Source organism: Scylla paramamosain, chromosome 1, assembly GCF_035594125.1.
Source record: "Scylla paramamosain isolate STU-SP2022 chromosome 1, ASM3559412v1, whole genome shotgun sequence".
Lineage (NCBI taxonomy): Eukaryota > Metazoa > Arthropoda > Malacostraca > Decapoda > Portunidae > Scylla > Scylla paramamosain.
Genome location: NC_087151.1, coordinates 25,283,521 through 25,291,020, shown reverse-complemented (window position 1 = coordinate 25,291,020; position 7,500 = coordinate 25,283,521). Strand labels below are relative to the sequence as shown.

Below are 7,500 nucleotides of genomic sequence, written 5' to 3'. Positions count from 1 at the left end.
GTTGGTGGTGGTGAGGGTGAGGATGGGGGTTGATGTCCGGCCGCTCAGGACTCTGCCACGTGAGTCATCCAGTTAGAACTCCCTTTCCCAGTCTCCCTTGCTCCTCCGCGCCTAGATTTCGCTTTATGTACTCAAGACGGACCTCATTAATCCCTGCGATGTATTGGTTTGAGGAGGTTTACGGAGGGAGAGGGACCGCGGAGTGGAGGGAGGGGAGTGTTGGGTGATATTGGCGGGAGGAAGGTGTAGGGGTGGGTAGGGAGTGACGGCTGGGAGTAGGGAGGGTGAGGACGTCGGCCTTTTGAGCGTTGTGGTGGCGTGGCCTTGACTTCCCAGCAGCGAACTGTGTGGTGCGTCCCCCTTCCTATCCATCCCTCCCCTCCCCTGCCAACGTCGAACCCTAATCTCCCCGCACCTATCCCCGTCTTATACATTCCCCTCCCCATCTTGTGTACCCATGCTCGTTAGTTTCCTGGCTCTGCAACCTGTCCAAGAGCGTGACACAGCACTGCAGAATCAGCGTGTGACTATACTGCGAAATGCGTGTGCCGGGAAGAAAGGCTTGAGGGACTTAAGTCTGTTCTCTTAGTCAAGCGGTTTATAATGTTGTAGCCTTGAGTTCTAAGTGACACTCGAGCACTCCTCTCTCTCTCTCTCTCTCTCTCTCTCTCTCTCTCTCTCTCTCTCTCTCTCTCTCTCTCTCTCTCTCTCTCTCTCTCTCTCTCTCTCTCTCTCTCACACACACACACACACACACACACACACACACACACACACACACACACACACACACACACACACACACATCGCTGCATCCTGCTATCTGATCCTTCACTCCTTGTATACTACCCTTTTGCGTTTCCTCCTCACTTCTCTCTCCTTTACTTCATCCTCCTCCACCTCTGCGTCTCATACCCTCCTTTCCCCTCCCGTCCCTTGGTCTTCTCGTGGCTAGGAGCGTGAGCCAAGGCGTGCGGTGCGGGAGGGTGAGCACAAAGCGGCGCTGTGGGGGCGTCAGGGCAGCAGCGGCAGCAGCAGGATGATGAGGAGGAAGCGATACCCTTGCAAGCCGGGGGCGAATAGATAGTTGACTTACGGGCATGCTTGGGTGGCTGACTGACTCCCTTCCTGATGGCGCGAAGACAGGAAGGGAGGAGGAACAAGGGGGTGTGGAGGTGGCGAGGTGCGGGTATATGATGACGTCAGTAGTGTTGGGGGGATGGATGGGGGTGTGGGCTAGGAGCTTTGTGTGGGGAAGGAGGAATGAACTGACGGCGTTGTGTTGTGGCGTGGCTTGGCATGGTGTGGTGTGGTGGCTGCGCAATTATGAGGCTTTTGGTGCAGTGATTGCGTGGTGGTTGAGGATGGGGTAGTTACAGTTAGCGTGTGATGCGATGCAATGCCGTGCCGTGTTGTGAAGTGTGAAATATAAAAGTTACGGACACGAAGGTCTTCCAATGTTAGCGGGAAAAGAATAAAAAAAATACCAAAAAAATAAATACATGTTTGAGGTGGAAGTCATCATGGCGTGAACGGAAAGGTGAGGAGCGCAGCTCGGTAAAGAAAGACATGATGAATTAAGTTGCAGGAACATACCTGTGCGTCCAGGTTAGAGGTCAACCTGTGTATGGTCCGTTGGGGAAAGAGGGATAGAGAAGGATGGCTGTTACGTCTAGGCCAGCCGTACCCTGGTTTTTGTGTCCCCATATGTTTAGACTAGAGGGGCGGATGAGAAGGTAGGGAGGGGTAGGGGACGGAGCGAGGCACTCAAAGAGCTTACGTATTGTGAAAGTATGGTTGCGTGTATGGCATGGTGAGGGGATAGTGATGAGACAGCTGAACTGGCTGCAGTGGCGGGAGGAGAGGAGTGTGCGGGAGTGTTGTACAGCAGCGGTTGTGTGCCCTTGAAATGCGGTGTGGGTTATCGGCGGATGGGTTGCAGAGGTAGGGACAGTGGCGGTGGTGGTATGCGGGAATGGGTGATGTAATACGGGATGGTAGGATGAAATAGAAGATGGAAATGTTTGGGGAGCGAGGTATGTGAGGTTGGGGATGGTTATTGAAGCGGGGAGCTAAAATGAAGTTTGATAGGTGTTACGTGAAGGCTCAACGCACACGTACTCCATGAGATGATAGGAGAGGTGAGTGCGGTGACTTGCGTGTGCATGGCGTGGAAGATATGATGGCGGTGGTAGGCTGGTGGTAGCGCGGGAGGTTTGGCGTGGTTGTGATGGTAGGGAGGGTGGGAGGTGGCGGTGGGTGGGGGGGCAGCGCGGGTGGATGGTTCAGTGCGGGTTCAACGCTCGGGACGCCACGACGCAACACAACAAGCGCGTCTTGTCCCAGCTGACTCTGCTCCCCGTCCTCTTCCTCCCCTATATCCCCCTAACCTCTTGTGTCCTCTTGTCGCAGATGACTATCCCTTGCTGAGCTCTCTCCTACCTTTCCTCCTCGCCACTCTGACGCCACGGTGTCCAGTACGTCCTGACTTGAGGGTGGTATTTGTAGTGCGTATACGACACCGTTGAAGAGAGGCAGGGAGGTGGGAAGGGAGAGACACAGTGGTGGTTGCCAAGTCTTTTATGCAAACGAAGAAGAATTTGGCGTCTGAGCTCATACAAACAGAGGAGCAGACACAGCGGGGAGGATTGATAATGGCGTGTGAGGCTTGACCGTTGTTGCTCTTCTATATGCCTGAGTTTCCTGTGTTGTCTAGTGTGTTTGTGTGTGTCACAAGGGATGTTTTGCGCTGCGCCGTCCGCCCTGTGTCATGCTGCTTCCCTGGGCGGTCACTTCCCTTCCCACTTCCCCCCAACTCCACTCCCCCACCCGCACCCCCAGACCCCGCCCTCACATTGCACAGGTGTTAGGATAGGTTCCCGCCCCGCCATTGACCCCGAGTTGGGATTCAGGAAGCAGCACTTCTATCTTCCCACGCCCACCCCTGCACTCGTCCCGGTCGTTGCCAGAATAATTACCACTGAGCAACTTACCCCTATCTGTGCAGTGCCGCAAGTTTCCGCTTCTCCCCGTTCATGCGTAGGTTGCTGCTCTTGCCTCGCCGCCGGCCCTCAAGATGATGTAGCTCTGCTCTGCGCCCTTACACGTCAAACACCCAGCTATCCACCCATTCCCTCCCACGTATTCTACCATCACTGCCTCACCTGCGACCCACAGACTGCCTCGTATAGGTTACTGGCAGAGAGGAGATTTCATGAGAACAGGAATACGTTGCTCGTCTCACCATCATTTTTTCCTCCCCCTTGTATAGTAGACACAGCCTCAGGGAAGAAGACTCACGTGTTGCGTCTCATTTAGCCCTACTCTCCCCTCTCAGGGTTCACTCCAGGCCTCCTCGTATTCCACCCCTTCACTCCGCTCGTGGCTTCCTCTCCGGGACGTGTATTAGGACCCTGGAGGAGAGGATGGGGGAAGGGAGGATGGAAAAGGGTGTATCCTTACTCCGGCTTAATTTACCGTAATTCTCTCCCGTGACTTTGAGAGAAATGAACACTCTCTCTCTCTCTCTCTCTCTCTCTCTCTCTCTCTCTCTCTCTCTCTCTCTCTCTCTCTCTCTCTCTCTCTCTCTCTCTCTCTCTCTCTCTCTCTCTCTCGAGCACACACAAACACGCGCACGTTTTTGTACCATGACTTGCCCGGTACAACTTGGTGTCGCTCAAAGGAGGCGTGACCGGGCGGGCGTGGATGCCTGCCGGGGTAGTGGTGGTGGTGGTGGTGGAGAGGGACAGGAACAGTGGAAGGGTGGAGAGATGATATGATAGTGAAATTACAGATAATGGTGGAGTTAGATAGAGGTGGAGGAGATGCAGCGTGGATATGAGGTGCATAACGGGACTGGAAAAAGAAAATAAAAATAAAGGAAAGGAAAGAGTAATGGAGAAGGAGGAGAAAGACGTCAAAAATCTCATTAAGGTAACTTAGCCAAATGGAGGCTCTCACCTTGCCAGAGAGCCGGCATTTCCTTCCGGTCACCTGAACTCAACCTGTGTGTGTAGGCGTTTCCTTGTCTGCCCGCCCCGGGAAGGAGGATAGGGTGGGAAGGCAAGGGATCAGGGGGGACGCCTCTTGCCTTCCTTCCTTCCTTACATTCCCACACACACAAACACGCGCACATGCACCTGTCACCTTGTTTTCTTGGTGTGTGTGTGTGTGTGTGTGTGTGTGTGTGTGTGTGTGTGTGTGTGTGTGTGTGTGTGTGTGTGTGTGTGTTTTTAACTGCTTTTCTATTACCAACCTTGATCCTTCCAGTGTGTCTTTCCATCTCCCTCCTCCTCCTCCTCCTCCATTACTTTTCTGTCCCTTGCCTACATCCCTTTGCCATGCCCCAGGGAAGCGTGACCCGGTGCAGAGTGGTGGTGGTGGTGGTGGTGGTGGTGGTTGGCGTGGTCCCTGACATGGGCGTCGAAAGGTCACCCTTCCTTCCACTGTTCACAGTGTTACGGGGCTTGATGGGCCGCTGTTCCTTGCCCCTGTGTCCTCGCTGTTGGCTCGCTTACCGTTTTTTTTTTTTTTTTTTCCTCCTGTCATGTGACAGCTCTAAGAATGTTCCTCGCTGTGGCGCCTAACCAGTAGGTATCGTTTTACTTCTTGAGAATTCGATATATTTGTGTAGTTTTCCTGATAAGTGTTTTTATATTTTTTTTTCCTGTTTTTTTTTTTTTTTTTTTTTTTTTTTTTTGTCATTTTATGTAGTTTTTGTTATTTTGTTTTTTTTATTTATCTACTTTTTTTCTAAATTTTAATTTATTTTTATTTTATTACATTTTCTACTCGTGACAGACTTTGTGAGTATGAATACTGAGTATGGTAATCCCGTCGACTATTTGGCGTGGTAAATCACTTGCCTTGCTTATCTTTACGTTCTTGTTCGGTGCCCTTCAGCTGTAAGTTCCCTCAGTGGTGGTCGGTCGACTTGACATGTTTGGCAACTGCTTCTGTTCTCCCTTGTTGGCTGTGTGGTACATGTTATACTGTATCCTCCTCTTTTACAGTGTGAGTGCGTGACTGACGGCCTGGCACCACCTCCTTTGTGTGTGTGTGTGTGTGTGTGTGTGTGTTGGGGTTATTTATATAGCTGGTGGTTATTTGTGTCTTCTTCATTCAGCTGTGTACTTATGTTGGCCGAGACACAGTAAAATGGTGATGACTTGAGTGTTGCTTGGCTAACTGAATGGCTGACGTGCTGGGGGGAGGTGACTGTATATTCTGGTTTGTGTGTGTCTTATTTATTTGTTTATTTATTACTTTTGTGTCGTGATTCATTAAACTTCATTTGTTGAAATAGCTTCATTTTTTTCCCAATGGCGATGAAGGGGAGGATCACTTGTCTAAAATAGTCCCATCATTTATTTTGTTTGTTAGCAGTTGACACACACACACACTAGATTTGTCATTCTTTTATTTTTTTCTTCCGGTTCTCTCACTGCTTTGTACTGTTTCCCAAGGAAGGTTCCAGCACCCATCTTTGTGTTGCCAGAAGTTACGATCTTGTGTGTTCTGCGTAGTGGCCGTGAATCATGCATCACGTCACGTCCGTTCTGGGTAACCCTCCACATTTGTTACCACTTCACTGAATCTAGGCAGAAACAGGGCATTCCGTCCACCCATCCCCCTCCCCTGCCCACCTCCGATTCTCCCTAATAACCATCTGCACGACTTCGAAGGAATGCCGCTTAATTACAACGTTTGATATATTCTTTCATATATATTTGTGTGTGTATGTGGCTTAAGAATTCAAGGAAGTTGTGCAGTTGGTATTTACAGTAAGTTAATGTAAGCCTTATCACACACACACACACACACACACACACACACACACACACACACACACACACACACACACACACACACACAGAGAGAGAGAGAGAGAGAGAGAGAGAGAGAGAGAGAGAGAGAGAGAGAGAGAGAGAGAGAGAGAGAGAGAAAAAGCGATTAAGGAAACAATACCGTAAACTGACTCTTTAACACGGTATTAAGTGCATTGTGGCGACCTAAGTATAACACCACACGTAAAAGTAACACCAAGCACATACAATCCGCGAAAGGAAAGGAGCGAAATATAAAGTTAGAAATATAAATGCAGGAAAATATTAACAGGTAGGAATAGAATGGAAGGAAAATGTGCGAGAGATAGTAAATGAACGTAGAAAAATTTGTAATGTGTAGGAATAGAACAGATGGATAGAAAGGGGATTGAGGGACATGAGACACACACACACACACACACACACACACACACACACACACACACACACACACACACACACACACACACACACACACACACACACACGGACATAAGGATTAGAAGTTCATTATTGACTGGGTTAAGTAAATAGCTTTATGACAACTATACTAGAGAGCAGTCAGATATTGCAGTGGACAAAGAAAAAAAAACTGTGGTGCAAGATAGCGAAATAATGATGATATCCTTTGTGGTGGTGGTAGACCGGATGATGAGGATATAGATAACTGTGATAAGTGGATACCCTGTGTGTATGTGTGTGTGTGTGTGTGTGTGTGTGTGTGTGTGTGTGTGTGTGTGTGTGTGTGTGTGTGTGTGTGTGTGTGTGTGTGAAAGAAACCGGCTTTTCGTTATCACCAGCTGGCGCATCATACACTCACAAGGAAAGAAGGAAAATTCATATAAATACAAGTTTGACATTAGTTTTTTTTTTTTTTTCTGCGAACACAACAGTTTGTGGAGAGAGAGAGAGAGAGAGAGAGAGAGAGAGAGAGAGAGAGAGAGAGAGAGAGAGAGAGAGAGAGAGAGAGAGAGAGAGAGAGAGTTGGGGTGGGGGGTGAGGATGGCTTTGTGTCCCATGAGCGCGTGACCCTGACTGGAAGGTCCCATTTCACGGCCAATGAGCAAACATTATGTACAGACCACGAAGAAAGTTGACGCAAACCATGATAACGAACGTGAAGCTTCATTAAAATGTGGCTGGGCAAAAATCTTTAACCGGTGGGAATGGTGGCGGTGGTGGTGGTGGTGGTGATATTGTTGCTGTTAAAGTAGTAATAGTAGTGGTTGTTGTTGTTGTTATTGGTGTTTGTTAAGTAGATGTGCTAGTTTTTCTCTTGAGTTTTTTTTCCAGGTTTTTATCTATTTATGCTTATTTATTTACTTATTCATTGTCCCTGTGTGTACAAAAAAAAAAAAAATAGGTGAGAGTTGCAGTAGTGATGCTTTTGCTATGAATGGAGACAGGAGCAACATAAATGATAATGACAGCATTAAGGACAACAACAGTATCAGCAATAATAATAATGATAATACCAATGATAACAATAAAACTTTTAAAATAGACACAGTAGTCCCCTTCCCACCACTCTTAAGCATTCCTTAATCCATGTCAGCCCCTTCCCACACCTGCCTGCCAGTGGTGGAGAGGTCACACAGGTGCTGCCGTGACCTGACCTTCCCGGAGACCTTTTGTGTGTGAGCGTCCAAAGGGCACACGCATATACCATGGTCAG

The 7,500-nt window shown here is 48.9% G+C and overlaps 1 protein-coding gene across 4 annotated transcripts in view; it reads left to right on the top strand.

The window, feature by feature from the left end:
• Positions 1–7,500, top strand: part of LOC135102059 (SIN3-HDAC complex-associated factor-like) — an 88,332-nt gene that overhangs the window by 45,965 nt on the left and 34,867 nt on the right. The window contains exon 1 of one of the 4 annotated variants that reach the window (XM_064006741.1): positions 1,282–1,302. The exons of 2 other annotated variants lie outside the window; for them this stretch is intronic. The gene's annotated coding sequence lies outside the window, so the exon portion shown is untranslated. Of the gene's footprint in view, positions 1–1,281; positions 1,303–1,357; positions 1,541–7,500 lie in introns of those variants that run through there. One more of the 4 variants, XM_064006731.1, reaches the window with a different exon arrangement.